The sequence below is a fragment of the Phaenicophaeus curvirostris genome, chromosome 2, assembly GCF_032191515.1.
Source record: "Phaenicophaeus curvirostris isolate KB17595 chromosome 2, BPBGC_Pcur_1.0, whole genome shotgun sequence".
NCBI classification, from domain to species: Eukaryota; Metazoa; Chordata; class Aves; order Cuculiformes; family Cuculidae; genus Phaenicophaeus; species Phaenicophaeus curvirostris.
Window position 1 is genome coordinate 30,470,669 of NC_091393.1, and position 21,819 is coordinate 30,492,487.

Here is a 21,819-nt window from a genome sequence, read left to right on the forward strand (position 1 = left end):
TTGTCAAAGGCAGAAGAGAAGGAGTCTATGAATTCCACAATTATTTAAAGTACCCTAAAGCTTGAAAGACACTTGTCAAAGCCTTTCAAATGTTTTGGCCTCATCTTGCGATTTCTCCTTTTGGAGGAGAACCTTTCTGAGGTTATTGCAAGACTGAAAAGTTCCTTTTTCTTCCTCCAAGGAGAACATCTTTCTTCTGATGAAAAACAAAAGTTGCCGTATAACAGGTGGTGTTATTTGCAGGTTGGTTTGGGATAATGCAAAACCTGCCCTTGGTTGTGCAGCAAAAGGCAGCCCAGTCCAGGAGATCAGTTAAGCCCGTGTCTCATTTACGCACGTGACCTAAAAATCTGCAGAACTGAAAAGCTTTTCTAGCTAAGAGGACAAGAAGGTCGTACACTCAGGCCTCCCCCCATACTTCATGGGAACTGGCAGGGCTGAACCATGAATTACACAATCTTCACTTTTCTAGAAAGCAAGAGGGCTTTGGGTTTCTTTCTCATTTCTTTCTGCCATATGCTAAAAGTGACTATAATTTTATATTGATTATAATATTTTAAGTTGTTTTTATATGGTATACATTCTTTCTCCTGTAAAACAAGATCTGTGCAGGAAATTTGATAAAGTCATTTTATGTCTTCTATTCATTGCTAATAATTTCACTTGCTGACAAATTAAATTCCAGCCATCTGAGTCAGCCGCTAATTTCAGATCATCCCATTTTCCCAGTGTTTTGTCAAATGAATACACTTGTATGTGCAACTACACACAGAAACCTAGCAATGATCTACGTGATCTTCACTCCTCACGCTCCGCCCAGCCAAGCGCACCACGCCAAAGGACCACGTCCCCCCGCTCACCGCGCAAGCAGCAGTGGGCTGGGGGATCTCACCCGCTCCAGGAGGCAGCCCAGATCCTGGCAATGCTCTTCTGAGGCAAACAAATAAAAGAAGAATTGAAGCCAAGAACTCAAGGAAGGGCTGAGGGAACAGCAGGACGCAGCCGAGAGTCAGAGACTCACCAAGGAGGGTGAGGGCAGGGGCGCAGGGACTGGCGCAGCGTCGCCCCACTGCTCGACTGTCAGTGCCGTCCTTGGCACCGGCTCGTCCCCCAGCAACCAGCTCGCCCTCAGACAATGCCTGGACCATTGCCAGCAACAGTCAGGAACCATTCCCAACACGCGGTTTGGATGCGCCACCTTCTTGGGGTGGGAGAGAAAGAGAATTCATGGTCAAAAGTCATGACACTCCAGCTGCCCTTGGGGCCAGCAAACAGTTCCCTGGCCTGTTTTATTTACTAGCGTAGAAGTAATCTTGAATACCACAATTCATTGAGCACAGAGAAGTTCACAGAACAGGCACTGCCTCTTACTAGGACTGCCCTGACTGCTCCAGCATAGCAGACTCAGTTTCTTTGTATTTTTTTGTTCGCTGAGATCCTTCTGTAGATTCTATTTAGTCTTCGAGTCTTCATGCATTGTCTGGGCTGATTTTTAATTGACCAGAAAATTAGATGAACGCATCTATTAGGCCAGAGCACTATTTCACCTTGATCTGGCCCTCAAACTGAGATTGTAGATTGCACCTCCAAGCAGCAATCTACTACCATACAAAACCTTTCTCCTCTCTCATGGTCATTCTGTCCCTGAATCTAAGCTTCTCCTGTTGGATTTAATTCCAAATACATTAAGTACAAGCTGAGATCAGCAGAGGCAAGTTATAAGAAAGATAAAGATCCTGTTTAACAGAAAAACAATTTCTGATTGAGTTAATGCTGCTTAGCAATTTCTATTTTCAAAGTGCATTACACATAGGAATTAATCTTTGCAACATCCAAGGGAGTTAGGTATATAAACATTGTTATGGATCTTTTACAGATGAGGAAAAAAAGGCGACAAAATCATGTGCTAACTTAGGGTTCCTTGGTTTTTGAGCACTCCCATGCCAAATAAAATCAGTGTCTCACATCACAGACCCTGTGAACAGCATGGCTTTCTTGTCACTTTTCCATGACGCTGTGACACCACTGTCCTGACAAGCTCGCAGCGCCCAACAGATGCAGAAAACGCGGAACTAGTTAGGTAAGGAACCAGGACAAGAAAGCATCAGGAGCTGCTGGCACCCAGCCTGTAGCTCAAACCATGGGCAGTGTGACCTCTCACAGCCAGAGATTCACAGCTCCAAGGGAAGAAAAGGCGAACGCATCCTATAGCAGAAATCTGCCCGCTACGGAGCATACGGTACAGCTGTGCGAGGTAAAAGAATAGATAGGTATGAACTCTGGACAAAGCAAGTGGCTGTACAGACGCTGCCTAATAAACATGAGAGATGTGTCTGTGAATGCTACCCAGGTGTTCCGTGCAAAGCTGATCTCACAGGGGCTTTCTTATAAAGAGTCAAGGTGAGAGAATACTCATAATGGTTTTTAGCAAATGCAGACCAGTCAGTTTTCCCACTTGGGTGCTTATCATCGTCCCTGTCTGTGATTGCGGCGGCTCCTTCCACCTCTCCGCTACCCCGTCCCACCTTATCCACACAATCCTGCTCAACTCTGCTGCCGCCCTTGCCAGTTCTGATGCAAGAAGGTGTTCGTAACTAAACGAAGGTGACCAACACAACCTTCCCGCAGACCTTCCCTTCCTCCCCGAGCGGCAACCCTTCCTGTGCTGCGGTCCTTGCCCACCTAGGACTTGAAACAATTATGCACTGGTTGCAAACAAACATGAATAAATTGCAGCAATATTCAAATAAGAGGAAGAAACATAGGAGTAAAAGGGAGGAAGACTAGAAAACCAAGGAAGAAATGCTAATTAATTTAAACAGATTTGCCCAAAAATTAATTACGAAAAAATTTGTAAATTAAGAATCAAAATCTCCCAATAAGAGGAGCCAAAAGGTTTTTCTCTGGAATCTATTACGAGTATCTGAAAAGGGATTGTGTCTAATTAGACGTTATTTTGCATCAAGATGACCCCTTATTATAATTAGAGATATGCTAAATTACTTGGAAATAATTATAATGATTTGATATCCTCCACGACTGCCAGTTTGGGAGCTTTCATGTTCACATCGATTCTATCCACTTCAGTTCCTTTTGGTAAGGAGCTGGACAGCAGGTACCCAACCTGCAAAGAAACATCATTCTTCAAAACTTTCATTGGATGTCACTTTTTATAGACACCTAAAAACTCAGGAGAGACATGCAAATATTCATGTAATAAAACCACAACTTAAACACGTGGCAGGTACCCAGGCACAGTTATTTGCAGCCCATTCCCTCAGCAAGGCACTCATTATGCAGACTGGTGGTGTTAATTTTTATCTTTATAACGCACATATCTACTCGAGAGTTCTAAAACATGCTGCCCTGGGACTGAGTTCACCTACCTATTGAAAAAATGGTAGCCCAAGCTCTAAAAAGTGTCAGTTGTTATTTCAGCGCTGCTTGATTTCACTGGTTCAGTGAATCAACTGAACTCCAGCTACTCTGCTGGCTGCAGAAGGGGAGGCAAGACAAGTCCAGCACCCCGGGCTGCACACACGCTGGATTGTGTGATACGGGTATGAAAATGCCGGTCGTGCTAGAAAACATTCACACAGCTAGGTCTGAAAGTCAGGTCAATGGCAAGGTGAGAAACTGGAACAAGCCAGGAAACAGCTACAGGAGATCCTCCTGCACTTCAATGTGTTTCTAACCTGCATGGAGAGCTGGATGGATCAAGCTGTGGTGAGCAAAAGACACTGAGGTAAAAGTGAACCTGTGTACCCTCAAGTGCCACCTGAGGAAGGAAACAGCTTCAGAGTTATCCAAAATGTTTTGAGAGGCACAAAGAAGAACGGCTTGTGCAGCTACATCAGCCCCTGCACGGGGCCAGCAAATGAGTCCAGCTGCAAATCCAGCTGCACAGAACAAATACAGAGGCTCCTCCGGGAGGAAGGAAAATGCCTGCATCAGCCTTCACATCAGTGTGGCAGCAGTGTGGGCAAGATGGGCAACTTCATTTTTGTGGAACAGCTAAGGATGCAACGGGGTGGGTACAGCTGGTATAACTGGTCTCAGGAAACACGATTTTTCAACATATCTCCCTGCTCCGCGTCTGGTTTTGAGCCCACTTCATAAGGCACGGATAGGGATCTTCCTGAGGGCCACAAAGAGGGCTGGCTTTGAAAGGGAGGCACAACCACCGGCTGTGATCAGCTGGAGAGAAAGCAGGCACACAGGAACCCTGTGGAACAGCCGCCTGCTGACACGGCACAGAGGGGACACACATCTCGGCAACCGGCTCCGCTCCTCTGGCTAAGGGCTGGCAGGAGACACGAGGAGAGGGAAATACCGAAGCTGTTGGGCAAAGCACGACTGAGAGCTAAGAGCAGAGCCCACCACCGATTCCTAAAATCATAGGCACAAAGGGTAGAAGGAAGGACAGCAGGACCCCAAGAAGCTCCACCAAACACTCAGCGGAAGAACAGGTCCACACAAGTCAGGTCTAGGAAGGTATCAGGGCAACCCAGCACCTGCTGTAATTTAAACACAGAGTGAAAGGCGATTTGTGCAGTTACAAAACAGGCCAGCGTCTCAGCTAGGAAGAGGAGGTACATGTCCACATTCAGGTCAGTGTTCCCATCCAGCAGACCCAGAGCTCCGAGTCTCACTGCTGATGGGCACGACTGTCAGCACAGACCAGCCACAGCTGCCACGTCCATTCCCAGCACAGCTCCATTCGTTTCGACTGCTGCAGAGGCTCAGAAACAACACGTTTAATATTTTGTGGTGTTGACTTACATATTCATTGTGTAGTGACATTAGCACCCATGAATGATCACAAAATAAAAAAGGGGTAATTTATATTTAACTTTGCCAGAGGGACGTACTTAATGGAGAAACCATGGTTTAGAAAGAGCAGCTGATGTTTGTCACTGGAGAACAGGACTAATTAGATGCACCAGGCAGTGGTGACATGAAGTTGAAAAACACCTTGTCAACTCTGAAATGACTTAGAGCAAACGATTATATATAAAGATGCTTTGTTACACACTCACACACAAGTGTGTTCCTCATTTTCCAGATACTTCCTGCACCTTTTGTTTCTGTGATAAAACAGGTGCGAGGCAGATTTCCTGCTTATAGACACGCTGTAATTATATTTTAGGTAGAGCAGATATGTCGTCCATTTCTTGTGCCCAAACCAACAAGGTGTTGAACACTGAAGGACTCTCCAGTCTCACTGATTTCAGAGGAAAACAGTCAACAACTCACAGGATCAAAGGCTTGATGTCTGAACCACCTAAAGAAAGTGATGTTGTAGGGGATGAGGCAATGGACCGGGGGGCCAAATTCATGTCTGCTGTAATGTTGGTTGACTGCAGCCAGACAGTTCATTGATCACAGCAAAGGATTTGCCCCAGGGTGTTTTAATTTAAAACAGGCTGACATTAATCTGAAGAACAAATCACCCAAATCCTAAACTCTGATCTGATGCAAGTCAGATGCAATATGACAGCAACTCAATCTCCTGGGCAGCAGAGCTGCTAGCTTCAACTTCATACTCATTTCCGAATGGTGTCTGGAAGTTCTTGAACGCTGCTGGAATAGGCCCAGCAAGGAATAATTTATCCCAGGCAGAGGTACCCATCCTCCAGGACGTGCCAGGGATACCAGGAAAGTGAAGCTTGGAGGGGGAACGGAGGGTAGGTATCATGATAGGGAAGGGGCTGTTTTAGGAAATAAGTGCTTGTCTCGTGAATGAGCAATATGAATGCTGAGTAGGCAAAACAGAAGCATAAATTCTGAGGCACCGGTTAAACTGCAGTCATGAGGTCTGTATCATCAATATAAGAAGCTTATTAACTTACCTGGGAAGTCAAACACAAACTAATCATTTGCATTGAGCTGATCAGACAATAAAAACATTTGAGATGTCCTGGGAGTAATTTGTTTCGCACAGCATTTGAACAGTCACAAAAATAAAAGATGGTATTTCTCTCTGTCCATACCAAAATCACACCAATACTCACACTTTGGCACCAGAGAAAAAAATTTAAGGCTGTATGTAGCACCTGTAATACATCGCTTATATTTATAGTCCTCCTATGATTGGTTTCTAAAGAAAAATTATGTCCACAGACAGCACGTTTTGTTCTTCCCCGTTACTCATATGCAAGAACGAAAGATCTATTACAACATATTCTTCCTTCCACCTGCTTTGATGAACTGCCTCAAAGCTCTCTGGGGAGACTGCTGCAAAGCCTGTGACTTAGAGCTTAGGCTCAGGAAACAGATACTGGATTGCAAGAGCAGACTCAAAGGTCAGTTTGGAGCAGCAGGGGCAGCAGATTGCAGTTCCATTTCTAAAACCAAAGGATACCCGCTGTGGTACAGGTGATTCCCCTCAAGCCTCTACGCTCACAAAGAAAAAACTTAACAGATCTGCCTTCAGGGACAAACGTAAAAAGTTCAACTTGAAACTCTAACACCTGTTTTACAGAGACTCCTCCAGACTGCGTGTTATTTAAAAACTGTAGCTCACCTCAGCATCGTTTCTCACTGAGGCAGTTAACAATTTCCACGTCTGTGCAGTTTTCCAAACTGCGTATTTTGTTCAGCTCAGGTTTGTGCAGCAAGCCCATCGCGGAGATACCTCAACACCTCCCTGCAGCGAGACAGCCTGGTCCCTCACCTGCATCTGTCACACTGCTCTGTCTTCATCGCACTCTTCTCCTTCCATGGAGAAATCCTTATAGACGACAATAAATATGAATATATGCAACTCATATTTCCAATACAGCTGTATAATGCATTTATACTTCCATACATTATATATAACTTCTAAAAAATACAGTTATTGATGCCTGCTATTATCCGTGCTTTCAGTACTGAAGGCAGAGTTGAAGAGATGTGTCTTAGCAAAGTACCAAGGTTTCTGGGAGGTCACACATCTTACTGAAACTTATTCTACAGGCTTGTGTAGGAGCCTGAGAAATTTTAGCATGAGCAAAAGAAAGGGAAGTAGTCGTTAGAGAACCTCAGACAATCTGTCAGGTGTTCACAGAATGCACTTTGCAGATAAGCTCTGAGATCTCAAACTGGACACAGCAGGTATCCAAATTTAACAGCAGGGCAGATAACATCAGGACTAACACCGAGCTCTGTTCCGGGCATCTCGATAGCATTTTAGCACTGCAGCACTGGGTGACTCACGCAGACGCACGGTCACCCTGCGTTGTGGTGGCACTGACTTGGAGAAGTGGAATGCTTTGTCCTTTGTCACATGCCAGGCCAGTGCAGGGTCACAAACAGAAACTGGGGCAATGGGACACAGCCCCGTGTTCTCAGTATGTGGCAACCAGCGTCTTGCTTAGACAGCCTGACATGCATCTGCACAGAGAGGCGACTGACACACTTCCCATTGCATTTTTTGCAAGCACGCATGCAACCATATCACATATGAATATTTCCTCAGACCCCTTTTCCCTTAACCCTTCCAAGGATGCTGCTGACTGTGGTAAATTACAGCTTTAGAGAAAACCCTATCAAAACACTAGAGTGCATTTCCTAGAGATGCAAAGCTCTTAATGCATGCATTCGCACAGCATTGATCGTTCTTCTGAATGGTCCTGTACAAAGCATTTCTGCCCTTACATTTTTAATATAACAATTCCCACAGGGAACTGTTGGTGAGGACTGGGATAGAGATGAACAGAAAGCAGCAAGACTGCAAGGCGAAGGGCTGTTTTCTGCCTACAGACAAGTGACGGTTCTTGTAGGGGCTTATCATGAAATACAGATCAATGCTAAATCCTGCCATATTTTGTACAAACTGCTGCTCCAGCAGGAAGACTGGGTTTCACGGGGGTGTTTTTTAAATGAGGAACCTCCTTGAGTATAAGAAAATGTTTCAGATTTCAGGTGTGGAAACCATCAAAGCCCACAGACGCTACCAAGAAGAACCAGAGCCAAAGTGGCTCTTTTGGCTCCTTTCCCATGTCTGGATCTGCAGGGCAGATCTCTGAATCCCCACAGATCAGAGCACAGGAGGCAGGACTGTCACACAGGACAGCCAGCTCCCCAGATGCAGCGGTGGCCTAGGAAATGAGCAGAGTCACAACCAGGCTGTCCTACGGCCCCACAGTCGCCGAGTTCCACGGCCGCGCGTACTGTCACACGCATCACTTGTGACTAGAGCACGTACCCTGCCAGTTTTCATAGTCCAGCTCAGCACTGGTAACTCATTAACTCAAGCTTGCAAGTGTCTCTCCACAACACTACAGTCTGACCTTGGGAAAGCCACTCACACCTGATTCTCCTAATCTATTAATTGCACCCTGCCAGGCGCTGACCTTCCTTGTCTTCTTCCAAAATGGAGCCATGGTGGATTCAGGCTCTACCCGGCACCACGCCTCAGATTCCACACCAGAAACATGGAGATAGGAACAGCTACCTACCTCAGCAGGTACTTTGGATGCTTAATAAATCCTTCCAACACTTCTTAAAATACAGATAAGAAGTAAAAAAATTAACTTCTAATGTAATTTTGACCACATAACTAAAAAAAAAGCACAAAAAGTTGTTTCCTCAAGCAATAAATAACTTGTTTAAAAGAACTCAAAACTTATCAAACTATTCATTACTTTAAGGTCTGGTAAAAAAGTAAGACCCTTTCAGCATGTAAACTGACATGATGTTTAATTAGAACAAATTCAAAGGCAACAACTCACTCATGATTAAAGTAACATGGGTTCTGCCATTTCTTTTAATCAGGTTCAGAGTTCAGGCAAGTCTCACGTTTCGTAGTGAATACTTTAGCTGGGGTTTGTTCAAGCCTCTGAAGACAAGCGAACAGGAGCCAGCCTGGTGAAGGTTTGCGCAAAGGCAGCTGCACCAGGAGCTGCATCACTGAGGTTCAGCTGCAGAGACGACCAGCCGTCCCCTACGCTGTGCAAGGCGTGATGTGCACCCTGGTGGGTGCCCGTGTGGCTCATCAGCTCCGTCACTCGGTTAGTCCAAGTCCTACAAACCAACTCGACTGGGATCAGGAGGATTTGCACAGGTAAAGAGAGAGGGTTCCAGGACGACTGTCCATGGGAGAGCCTGTTGTCCAGGCCCACGCCTGCTCTTCAGTGCGAAACCTTCCACCCAAGGAGTTTTGACTGTGGCAGGAGGCACAGGAGACACACAAGGTCCTTTGTGCAGGGTAAGGTAAGAGCGTGTGGTGTGGGGGAGCACAAGGACAGAGGCCATAATCAGAAGCACGTGCCCTTCCACAACGATAACCCATCTGGGGTGTTTGCTGTTAATTATTAATATTTAAATATTATTTAACACCTTTAACAGTAACACTTCTGTAGGCACAGAGGTAGGACACAGTTAAGATATGAAAGCCTTTGATAAAATTTCGCTTTTATCACTCACATACCAGCACGAGGTAGGACTGTGAATGAGACACAACGCTATGAAGGTTTCACGCCAAGAGAAAACATGGCAGGTGAACATCACTGGAGTAATAACTAACCTCACAGCGCCTTAACGCATCGGTCTGAAGTGTTTGCAAACAAGACAAAAGGATGTTTTCCTACTGTGTATCCTAAAAGGTCAACTGTGTTTTCAGTGTCATTGTATCGCCAACGTTTGTGCACCCAGCAACTTTGGTGACATTACAGTGTGACAGAACTGCCAATGTGATGTTCTCCAAGAGACTAAGTCGTTCAAAATACAACGTGAAACAGCTAAGTGATTGCCGTAGCACAACAACCTTAACACATTAGGAAGCTCGCTTGGTTTCAGAAATATTGCTGTTTCTCCTATAGGAGCGGTCAGTTTTGTCCACAACAAATCTTTCGTGACTTAGAAAAGAATTTCAAACCTGTCTTTAACTGCCCTAGCAGTTCACATTCTACACCACCTTCATGCTGTGCCTCTGTGGGAGAAGTGACGAGTGCTGGGACAGAGAGAGAGGACGAGGACTGGAGAGAACCTGCCTCAGGCAACCAGCTCCTGTAATCGCATTTCTCCAGCCAGGTAGCTGGAATACAGAATCCATTTGTCTTTGTTTTTTAATCAGTTGTGTTTCAGCTCAGAATGCCCCAGGAACGTCCAGCAGAAAACTGATAATACAGCAGGTAAGCAACTGAAGGATGCCTGACGTGGAAATAAAAGCCCAGCCTTAGCTGCAGCGGGAGGGACATGATGCCAATGAGAAATCCACAACCCACCCCAGCAAAAGTCACCCCGTGACTTCTTAGTCACTTAGACCTGTGCAAAGAAGATATTAAAAACTTCCTGCTTTTCCATGACGACGTTTTACATCTATTCAAAGGCATAAACGATGCCACAAGGCTTGTGGCACTGAATACTTATGGCCTATATATTTCTTATTAACTATTACAATATATAAAAAATATTTTACTAATTTGACAGACTTTATTAGTACAGAGGTTAATTGCCTTTATCTGACACATTTTCACTGCCTACATCTGTGTCACAACATTATTTGCTTCATTAATTTTTAAAGTGGAACAGCTAAAACTCAGGTTATTGAAATAATGTGTCTGTGACTGGGCTCCTGCACCATGCTATCTGCTTGCAATTCAGCTGATGAATCGCCTGTATTTCAAGCAAAGCCAGCCTTGCCTTTGGAGGAACGCCAGGAAAACAGGTCAGTGTTATCAGCTGTAGGCACTGCTACCCCGTTCCATTTCCCTTGCCATCTTCCAAAAATAGTTCTTTCCTGCAAGAAGGTATTAAGAGTTAAGATGACAGCAGATGAAATATTCCTTTCTCTTTATTAGGAGGCTTTATTCCTTATTGTGCCAATTTTTCAAAGTTTGAGTTGCGGTTCTAGCGAAATGCAAGGTTTGGCTAGAAGTCCCGGTCTTTGGGACATTACTCAGAGGCGCACGTCAGTGCCGACTGAATGATTAAGCAGGGAAAGGATTAGTTTTTTGTGCTGAAAAATCACCGGGAACCTCAAACACACACCAGCACCTACTGATCAAAGGGCAAAACAGAAACACGGGCTTCCCGCTGTGAGAGCGTGGCTGCCCCAACGGAACATCTCTATCTTGCAGCCCACGTCCAAGAAATGTCAGCGGATGTGTCTGAAGTGCTGATGTGAGGCTGTGTGATGCTGGGCTGCTGCACAGATGATGAGAGTGTAAGAGCACTGCTGCTCAAGCAGCTAACGACCCAATCAAGGCCAGGAAGCAGACATACAGAGAGAAAAAGAAAATGATGAAACAACACGGGCACAACACGGCTTTTTTGGTTTTTAAGATTGTGCTTGATCGGGAATTACAGGCCACGATAGCAGAGATCGAGCACGCCGTCCCAGGAGGCTCCCTCCTGCCCTCCGTTCCCAGGGAAGATGAAGGAGCATCACGTGCGGCACAGCAGCTGCCCGGCCACGGCCGCCCCTCCTGCGGGAGGGCAACTCTCTCGCGGGGGATGAGGGCATGAGTCAGCTGGAGCGCGTCCTTTCACTTTCTGTCCTAGACGTGCCTCCGTGCACAGCTCACGACCCAACACCGACACGCTCACTTGGTACCAGGCCCCTTCACCTCTGATGACAAAATGCATTTTAGCACTCCTGACTTCACCCCATTAGTGACTTCCCTGTCAGAGCCCACCTTCCACCGCTGGTTTTTTCTCCTTTCTAATGTAAGAAGGATACTACGAACATTTCCTGACTTTTTCTGCCTTCCGTAATATGAGAATCCAGAAAAAAAACAGCTGGAGGAAAGCCCAGATGCAGCAGCATCAAAAAGATGCCTCCACGTGGTCTGTGCGGCTTGTCTTGCACAGCTCCTGGATCTGGGAGTGTCCCAGGAGAGCAGCACAGAACTCGCTGCCCCCGCCTGCCCAGCTGGGTGTCCCCAGCTCCGAGCAGCTGAAACACAGCTCTGCATCGCTACGGCCGCACCAGGTGTGACACCCAGGTCAGTGCTCGCTCAGGCACACCTAGAAGCACAACTCCAGATCGCAGGATAAACCCAGCGCGAGCAGCCCATCAACAGCAGCTCCTGCCCTGCACGCCTCTTCCTCCCCCTTCCACTCGCGGAGGAATAAAACCACCATGTACAGTGCACACGGGCCAGGAGCATAATTACACACACACACACACACACACACTATCTCGAGCCCTTCATAATTACATTTTAAATTGGTTTACACAGAATCCTTTCAGCTAATCATTCACACCCAACTCCAATCAACTCTATGCACTAAAATAAATATAACAGCATCTTTACCTGGTCTTGCCCCTCTCTTCTACCTTAATCCCGCATACTCCAGCGTATTGGGCACTGGGAATTTAAACACGGCCAGTTTTAGGTTCAGCTTTCATTATGAACAGCCACCAGACTTTCATTCTAAGCCACCAAAACGCACTGGCAGGATTCACACGTGCAAACCAGCGGCAGCTTCTGTCTCTGTGGAATCCCACAAATATTTTCTTCACTTTCAGTTCCCGTGCCTCTGGATAGCTCATAAATGTATCACTGAAACAGGGTGCAAACACTCAGTGCAAATGGATGCCCGATGCTCATTCAGAATCAGCAATTCGCTTCCTTTCCCTTAAAACCGAGCCCGAACCGAAGCCGGCTCAGCTCAGCCTGCATCAAGGCAAGCAGTTCACAGCTTCTTACTTGCTATGCGAACGTTCTTACACACACAACTGTACAATCTGCATTTTCATGAGCAAGCCAGCATCTCCTGGAGTTGTCTGTGGCCTATAATTGCCTGCCTGCACCTTGCAAGGCTTGAAAAATTCACCGCCGAGTATCTTCAGCTTGCCTCACCAGAGCTGTGGGTTTCCCATACCCTCCAAGCTGCCCTTCATGACCGAGCAGTTTCTCTCCCCTTTACCTTCCCGGGAGAGCCGGTGCTGGCTGGAGCCAAACTGCTGGAGCAAACCCCCGAGGGCTGCTCAGGAGAAGGGCAGCCGTTCTCCCCCTGCTCTCAGACACCCTCAATAACTCTCAGCGTTGCAGCTGTGTGAATCCAGCTCTCGGCAAAGCTTTAATAGCAAACCTGAAGGTGTGAAGCTTCATTACTTTTAAACTATACTGCAGAGTTCTGCATATTCTCCAGCATACATAATGCTCCATCTTACAGCCCAGAGTGCTTTCCAGACACCAGGCTCTGTGCTTTATTCATACTAAGGAATTAAGTTTCCCAGAACTCTGAAAGACCAGCTACTATTTTTAGTGTCTCTTTGTGGGTGGTGAGGGAAAATCCAAGAGGTTGAGAGCCTCGCCAGAGGGCTCAGCACAGGCACCATCACCTACCCCCACCTGGCTGTGCAGGGCCAGACCCAGCAGGGGTGTCCCAGTCCTTAATGCCTGTTTGTGAGGTTTCACTGGTCTGGAGAGGTGGGAGGAGAGGTGGATTGCTGCGCTCCAGAGACAGAAAAACATGTCAGTATTTTAATCACCGGACAAAAGAAACAAGTAAGGAGGAAATTAAATTTCCAAGAGACTTTTTTTTCTGTCCACATCATGAGGCACCTTACCTGCGACCAGCTGGCTCACAGGGATCATCTGCCCTCGGGCTGTGCCACACGCCCTCCTCAAGCAGCTGTGACCACATCACGCTCCCCTCAGCACCAACTCCCACCACAGGACCCCAGCAAGCTACTCGCCCTCAGTCAACTCCTGTTTATGGGTTCCGATACAAAAGACAAGTGTTCACATGGCACACTGTATCTAGGAAAATGTCATGCTTCATACATTCAGTTATCAACCACTATGCCAAGTGCTTTATGTTATCTACAAAAAGCAGACTTCAGAGGGAAATGAACTACAGCAAATCAAAGTCTGTTACTGGGAAAGAGAGGAGAGCTGTAAGCCAGGCTTGCAGCGTTCTTCCAGCTGCATAACTTTCTAAATAACTTTACCCAGCTGAAGAGTCAATAAATGGTCACCCAGTTGCAATCAAAAATAACAACTCACCTGCTATTACCTAGAAGGGCTTTTCTAAACCCCTAGGGCACAACATCCTGTGCACGACTGCGGCAGACGCAGCATGCTGGTTCAGAGAAAGCAGCGAAAAGAGTGGAAAACACCTGACGCCTCCCTCAGCAGCCAGCAGGAAGCAATGAGAAAGTCCCACTCATTCCACCCCAAGTGTCCCCAGATGCCACAGTCACCCACTCCAGCAGGGCAGCCCTTGGCTTATCCTCCCACCCACCCCCGGGGCTGAGCACTGCGCGACTGCCCAGCAGCACAGGGAGGCAAAGTGCACAGCGCCAGACCTGGCTCCTGCAAGGAATTCATTACCCACACTGTTCCGTTATGTCCCGTCTTCCCTTACTTATACACAGCACAGCAGCACCTGGACCACAAGGCAAGGCGCTCAGCCGCTACTCAGTAGTTGCTCCCTGCCTGCAGAAATCCAATAGTCTCTGCAGCAGGACCGAGCCCCACACGGGAACGGAGAACGAGCAGCCCCAACCACAAGTTACTTCTGTAGCCAGGGATGCACTCACCACCCAAAAATCAACCCAGGTATTTTGCTGTAGTACAAACCACTTCATCCCTGGTTCATAGGAATTAATTTATTTTTTTGCCTCTAATCTTGATGCTAAAAAACCTGAGAGCCACTGAATAAGAGGTTGCTTTGAAACATGGCAGCTTTTCTGGATGCAGAGGAAAGGGATATGGCATTCAGAAATTACACCTCAATCCGAGCTTTATTGCTGTGTTTGTACTGGGTCAAGACAAAAACAGTGGGCTTGGATTCATTAAAACTTCGGTGGTTTGGACTTTGGACTTACATCTGGATTTGACAGTGTGGGTGTACATATATCAGCAGTGAGGAAATTACCATAGGAAATTAAAGGCACCAACACACAAATCTGCAGCCAGCAAGAACAATAAAGAGGAACTGCTTAAATGTATCAGGAACAAACAAAATCGTAACAATGGGATAGCTCTGCAGCTAGATGGGAATCTCGGAATTGTCAGTCATGATTCATAAAAGCAGAAGTATTCAATAAATATTTCAGGTTTGTATTTGGAAAGCAGCAGGATGAGGTATTCTTATCTTACAGCGATAAGGAAACACTTTCTGTTCCGTCAGTTACTTAGGGGAAAGTTAAACAGCAGTTATCAAAACTGAACATTTTTCTATCGGTAGCACTTGGTAAGCTGCACCCCAGCATATTAAAGAAATGTGCCAGAGAGGTCTGCACAACGTTAGTGCTGACTTTTCACACATCCTGGACCACGGGAGAACTTCCAGAAGACCAGCAAAATAGCTAATGAGGCATCATTGTTTGCACAGGGTAGAACGAGCAGCCTGGGCCATCGCAGGCTGGTTGGCCGAACGCTGATCCAGGAATCACAGGGACGGATGGAAAGGGTTAACAAGGTAACAGTCTTTTCCCCCAAAATCCTTTCTCAACTAGCACTACCCAGTGCAGCTCCTGGCCTGGAGACGACATAGCTCAGCAAGTCCCCTCTGCCCCCGTGTCTCATTTGCATCACAGCTTTATCCCACTCAGACAGGCTCGTGCGGGTCAGAGTTGAAAAAGGCTTAAAACATGGCAGCGTAATTAATAGTCATCAGCGTGGCTTTGTGGAAGTCTTGTCAAATGAGCTTGGCGCTGCTCTTTAGTGAAATTACAAGTTTAGCAGATAAAGGTAGCTGTGTCTACGTTGTGGGCTTCAACATCTGCGAGGCATTTAAAGCAGTCCCACATGGCATTCTGATTAAAATAATTAGCACTATCCAGAATGAATGTACCTCATATTAAATTGATTAAAAGCCGGTGAGCCAATAGTGCTCAAAACGGCAATCCTAACTGAATCATCCCCATCTTCAGAAGATGTCTAACGGAATCCCTGAGAAACCTCTCCTTAGCCCAGTGCTGCTCACTGTCCTCAGCAAATAGGGAAAAAATGAAAAACTGTTCCTACTGAAAGCTATATCTGGTTAAAAAAATTCCTGGAGTGGTAAATAATGGAGGAGGTAATGGTTATACTAGCAGATCTGCACCACTGGGTCAAGTGGATTTGCTGCAAAAAGAGTTTCAATATGCCAAATGTGTCAATGCCTTAAAATCTGTAACTCCCCCTATGCACCACGGGAGCCCCACAGAAAGGCATAGGAAGATCTAATGAGTAATTTCCATTTAGCATTCTGTGGGGCTCAGCTGGACTGGATTTTTTTCTAGGTATGTATTCTAAAGTGACCAGCAGAGAAGCAGGCAACAAAGCTGAACACTGAAGCCAGTGTATTCACACACGTTGGCTCTAGGATAGCGAGACAAACCTCCCTGGGCATCTTCAAGCATTGCTGAGATTGACAGGGTCCTCCAGAAGGTGTTTCAGAACAAGAACACAACCCTCACCCCCAGTTATCATCATTAGCTTTCAGAACAAATGCTGAATGGGAAAGGATAGAAGGAGCCTCCGCTGTTCCTGCACCCCCTGCAGCAGAGGGGGGGCCTCCAAACGGAGAGCAGCTAGTGAACCACCTCAGTGCCGTCAGCTCAGTCACAGGCTGGAGAAGCAGCAGTTTTCCAAAAGGCTCAGGCAGAGGAATCATCATCCTGTAAATCTGGGTCCAGAGCAGGGATCTGTGTCCTCAGCTGCTTTAATACCTCTGGGCGACAAATCAGCAAGGGAGGGAAGAAGGATACCAGACGCTGGGATCCTTGTGCTGAGGCAACGAGTTATAACTGTTGCCAGAAACAATTTTGTGCTTGTCAAGCCTCAACCATAACACTGCAACAAAGCAAGAACTGAAATAAAATTAATACCGAACCATAAACAGGAGGCGTATTTCTTAAGGGTGACATTCCTTAATTGCCACGATGCTACATACGAACACATCCTGTATTTAAAACTGCAGAGCAGCCCTTGCAAAGCTGACATCCAAAAAATAATGTGTCGAAAGGCTCAGCAAGCTCACCAGTGCCTGGTGAAGCTGACTGAAAGACCAGTAGCAGCTGGCAGGAAATGGGTAAGAAAGCTGACCACAGATAAACTGTAGGATGCTGAAGAGTAGCAGAAGATATACTCTGGGAGAGGAAGCCACGCTGCCGGGTCACACTGCAGTCTAGTGCATTCAGTACATCCAGGCCGCTATTGAAGTATGCGGCCACCAGATAATGGTCAGGGGACACAGCTGTCAAGCGGCGATGAAGTAACTCCAAGGAGCCCGAAGCAGAGTGCGGTACAGCTGCGGATGTTGCTGTTGAGCAGGATAAAGCCTGCCTGTCTCAAGGGTACCGTAGCAAATTCAGTGCCATGCACACGGCCCTAAATAATTAGGTTCATGATGCTTATTTAAATCAGCATTGATCAAAACAGGACAGCACCGAAAGCTCAGCGCACAAATACTTACTGTGTAGCCTAAATAAAACAACATTCAGGTTTTGTACTCGTTTTGCAGGTAACGCTGCCAGCAGTGTCAGGGTTTGTTTTTTTTCTCCGTGCCACAGAATTGGGAAGTCATCGGCGGTGCGGAGGCGGTGGGGGATTTACCGGCACTTCAGAGGGAGCAGGACAGGGCCTCGGGTACCATCTGACATTGGAAGGCTGTGCCTAGGCTGGATGCTAGCGCATCCGCTGTGGAGATATTGAGCTTTCCTCATTATATGAAGAAGGTAATTATGGGTCATTAACCTGCTGGGTGGCAAACGGCGCAGCGTGCTAAGTGGATCCAGGGGAAACGTGATGACAGAGCGGGGCACGTTCTGCCAGTTCTGCCAAATGGCCAGAAAGCGGCTGCTGGATCATACAGGGATCAAAGAGCAGGAGTTTAAAATACACCGAGTAACAGCTTATAAACACCAGTTCTTAGTCACACAGCTCTCCAGCAGGGTATTTCAGACGATCCATTGGCTGAAACCTTAGTTCAGGCTCAGGAAGCTCCTAAGGTGGAGGAAAAGAGCCTCATCCAGATCCACAGATGTGTGCTTAACGTTTGCTCCACGAGAGAAGGCAGGGACCCTGACAGGCAACACTGGCCCCCAGACCACTGCAGGAGACACCTACACCCACCCCAACTCCCAAAGGAGAAATGAACCACGCTCCAGCTGTGCAAGGACCATTTCGGCGCGAGGGAGCGCGGCCGCGGCTATCGGCAAGGGGAGGCTGACGAGCCTGCCAGGCAGAACCTGCCCTTCAGCCTCAAAGCAAGAGCGAGAGGGGGGAGCTGCCGTGCTCTCAGGCTTTTCCCTCCTTACACTGCAGAATGAGAGGAGTCAATGCACAAACCAATGTGACATTTGCTTTGGCGTTAGGCTTTTTTAAAAAATTCCAAGCATTCTCTAACTAATGGAAATGCCGGGGCTCTGCATCTGGGAAGGCCGTTGTGCATTTCTCTCCGATAGGCAGGATATCAGGGTTAGCTAAATATGAGTTCAGCTGTGGGACTGACTCACCGCTTGTTCCTGGAACTGTCTGAAGGAGGGGAGGATGCTGTGGGCAGGCTCTAACTGTATCATCTGGGTTAGGGCCGGTAGCAGATGGTCCTAAAAACATACTTCCATGTGGGTTTAAAATAGCGCAGCACCCACAATCAGCTGAATGGGGAAATGTGAAAAAGGCTTGTCACACAAGGAATGCTGCTGTGAAGATCTGCAGTCGGGGGGGGATCCAAAGTTTCACCAGCCCTCAAAGTGTGGAAGCGCCCGAGCCCCGACCCTCCCTGCTCACACCGGCTCACGCCGCTGCCCCATCCCACCAGCTCTGCCTGGGGATTCTGGCCTTCCTATCCTATTTCATGAAAGAGAACGATCTTTTTTTCCTGTCATCATAAAATGAAACAAGGAAACTTTCTCTTAAAGCTGTTTTTCTAGTTAAGTGGCACTCCCTGTCCACTGCAGTGCAAAATCTTCTGCCTGAAAAACTTCATTAAAAAAAAAATTCCCTTTTCCTTCTTGAGTCAACCTACTGTATGAGTCGGTCAACAGCAACAACAGCCCCAAATAGCCCCAGCCAATATCACATCCTTCTGGCTGCTGGGATGCCACATGCAGAGTAAAGGAGTGGTGACGAAGGAAGAATTGACCGGGAGCTCCGACTCTCCCAAGGAAGGGAGCAGCCCAGTGAGCACTGCAAAGATCCCTGGCACGCGAGGCACTCTGAGTTTTCACACTGTGCAGCAGCCCAAGCAGAGGGCTCGCTGGCCGGGAGGGAGGCGCAGCAGCGCAGGCAGCACCGCAGCTCTGCCCGCTGCCTCGCCCCAGCCCAGCGGAGCCACACCAGGCGCAACCAGCGACGCCTAACTCCGCTTTAGTGGCGCTCGGTTCTTCCAGCCAGCACACAGAGACCTCTTCCCAGAGCACAGCTGAGGACCCTGGTGGCTGACATCGTCTGCTTGAAAAGAAGCTGGGGTGACTTGCTTGACAGGGCTTAGATCAACCCCCAAAACTCCCAGTGCCCGAGGGAGCGCGCTGGAGTGAAACCCAAGGAACCGCACTGCTGTCGGTGTGCCTAGCTCCTTGGGGCTGATGGGTACAGAGACGCGGGGAAGAGAACGCCCCAGCCTTTCCCCTGTCCTCCCTGCTGATAGGGCTGTTACTGGAATATAAACTCGATTCCCCCTCAGACCCCGTGTTTTGTCTCAGCAGACAGGCAAACACACCAGTAACAGTTCATTGTCCTTCCCCTCTCCTCCACCTCCTGCCTTTTTGCCAGGCAAGCATCAAGAGTGACTGGGGCTGGAAGCTTTAGAGGGAGAGAGATATCACAGGCACATCTACTTTTACAGATAATTTGCCACAGTTTTTGAAATGGGCAGAAGCGGCTCAGATGAACAAAAAGAGACCTCTGAGAAGCCCTGTGGGGCCTGGCTGTAGCTCCTAGAGCCGCTCGTGTCCCACTGACAACACACAGAGGCATCAAGGTCAGCCTGAGCTCACACCAACCCCTGGTGCAGACCAGGTTTGCTCTGCCAGACCCTTGTGCGACTACGCAGCAGTGAATTTGTCCCTCTGCTCAAAGCACGTTGCGAAAGCAAAGATTTTCCTAGGCATTACCCCAGTCTCACAAAGGAAAACACACGGTACCCATATCTTGCACTTTGTTTTCAACATCTCCTGGAAATTGTTTTTAGCACTGCAAGAAAGCACTTCAGAAAGTATTTTAGAGAACTGTTTTCTGTGTTTGGCTTGACTGGGTTTTCATCAGTGCGAAGCTATTTTCATAGCATTGGCTTGTTACACGCTTAGTGTCAATACAATAAAGCCTGCAACAGGAGATGTTTTAGATGAAGATTATTTATTACTGCCAGGGGTTGCAGAGAAAGTGTTGATTTGGGCAGAGCGGGCTGAGGGAAGGCAAGGATGTTCTGCAGTTCAATGCAGCCTTCACTCATTACCTTTTCCAGAAAGCAATAACGTTCCCACCACCAGCAGCCTGGAGAAGAAGAGGCTGAGGGGAGACCTTATTGCTGTCTACAGCTACAAAGGAGGTTGTAGAGGTGGGTGTTGGTCTCTTCTCCCAAGTGACAGGTGATAGGATGAGAGGGAATGGCCTCAAGCTGCACCCGGGGAAGTTTAGATTGGACATTAGGAAAAATTTCTTCACAGAAAGGGTTCTCAGGCCCTGTCAGAGGCTGCCCAGGGAGGTGGTGGAGTCACCACCCCTGGAGGAGTTTAAAAGGCAGGTAGATGAAGTGCATAGAGATATGATTTAGTAATGGACAGGTACACTTGGACTGGGTCTCAAAGGTCTTTTCAAACCTAAGGATACTATGATTCTATATCCCAAATTTTTTTTCAGGAGGCAGTCACAAAAATCTAGACTTAAGAGACTGGAAAGCTATTTGAGTCCACAGAGGGTTGCCTTTTCCACCCATGTCTTCACATTTTATTCCTAGCTGGCTGCAGCAAAGATGCTTCCCTCCGCGTTCCCCACCCAGCAGAGCCCATCAGACAGACGCCGTCGTGCAGGAACAGTCACTATTCTGCTCAAACTGCAGTTGCACACATCAGGCAGGGCACCTTCTAGATGCAGAGGAAGGCACAAAGTTACAGGCTGAAAAGATCTGAATAGGACTTCTGTTTCTGCCTCCAAGTACGCAGAGGAAATCGTCGAAAATCTCCAAGATAATCTCTTTCCTTGTTGCTTATGCATACTCTATATATGGGGGGGTGTACATATATATATACACACACCCCATATAGATACCACATAAATATATGTGTCCCTTTATCTGGAAATAGTCACCTCCCCAGCACCCTACTTATTTTTCCCATCTCCCCCCACGAACACAATACACGATACTGACCAGCAGCCCTAACACACACCACAGCCCGAGTACATAATATTTTGCAATAAATGTAAATTTTTTACATATATATATATATAAACAGAAAGAACATGGCCGTGAGAAAGAGCAACCCTACCCACTTTCCATTCATGTTATGCAAACACCTTTCACATGCATCTTTGCTCACTGAATGCAAACAGTGAGTATGCACACAGCCATGCCCACAAAGCACACATTCCTCATTGAAATCCATGCAATAAATTTGTATCTGATTGACTTTTAAATCCTTCACCTACCCACAACTCCATCTTCCCCAGATCTAGTGATCCAAACACTGTTTTCGCCCTCAAGCAGCCTGTCGCAGCCAGGGTCTCCATCTCCACTAGTGGAGAGAGTCCTCTCATCTCTACGGATGTTACTGGCTTAAACCCCAGAGTCGGTCACATCCAGTCTCGCACCATCAGCAAAAAGGTGGAGAGGTGATTCACAGAGTTTGGTACCGTGCACAGTGAACAGACTGCATTTTCCAACAGGGTGCTGTTTTTTCGGAAAATCAAGGCACACGAGGACATTAACATGTTTCATTTTCACATAGGGAAA

The 21,819-nt window shown here is 47.2% G+C and overlaps 1 long non-coding RNA gene across 2 annotated transcripts in view; it reads right to left on the minus strand.

Moving 5' to 3' along the window:
• The window catches only part of LOC138717793 (uncharacterized), a 56,014-nt gene that overhangs the window by 14,888 nt on the left and 19,307 nt on the right, over positions 1 to 21,819 (minus strand). The window contains exon 1 of one of the 2 annotated variants that reach the window (XR_011336945.1): positions 6,545 to 6,717. The exons of the other annotated variant lie outside the window; for it this stretch is intronic. This is a non-coding gene — a long non-coding RNA (uncharacterized lncRNA). Of the gene's footprint in view, positions 1 to 6,544; positions 6,718 to 21,819 lie in introns of those variants that run through there. 2 annotated transcript variants of the gene reach the window in all.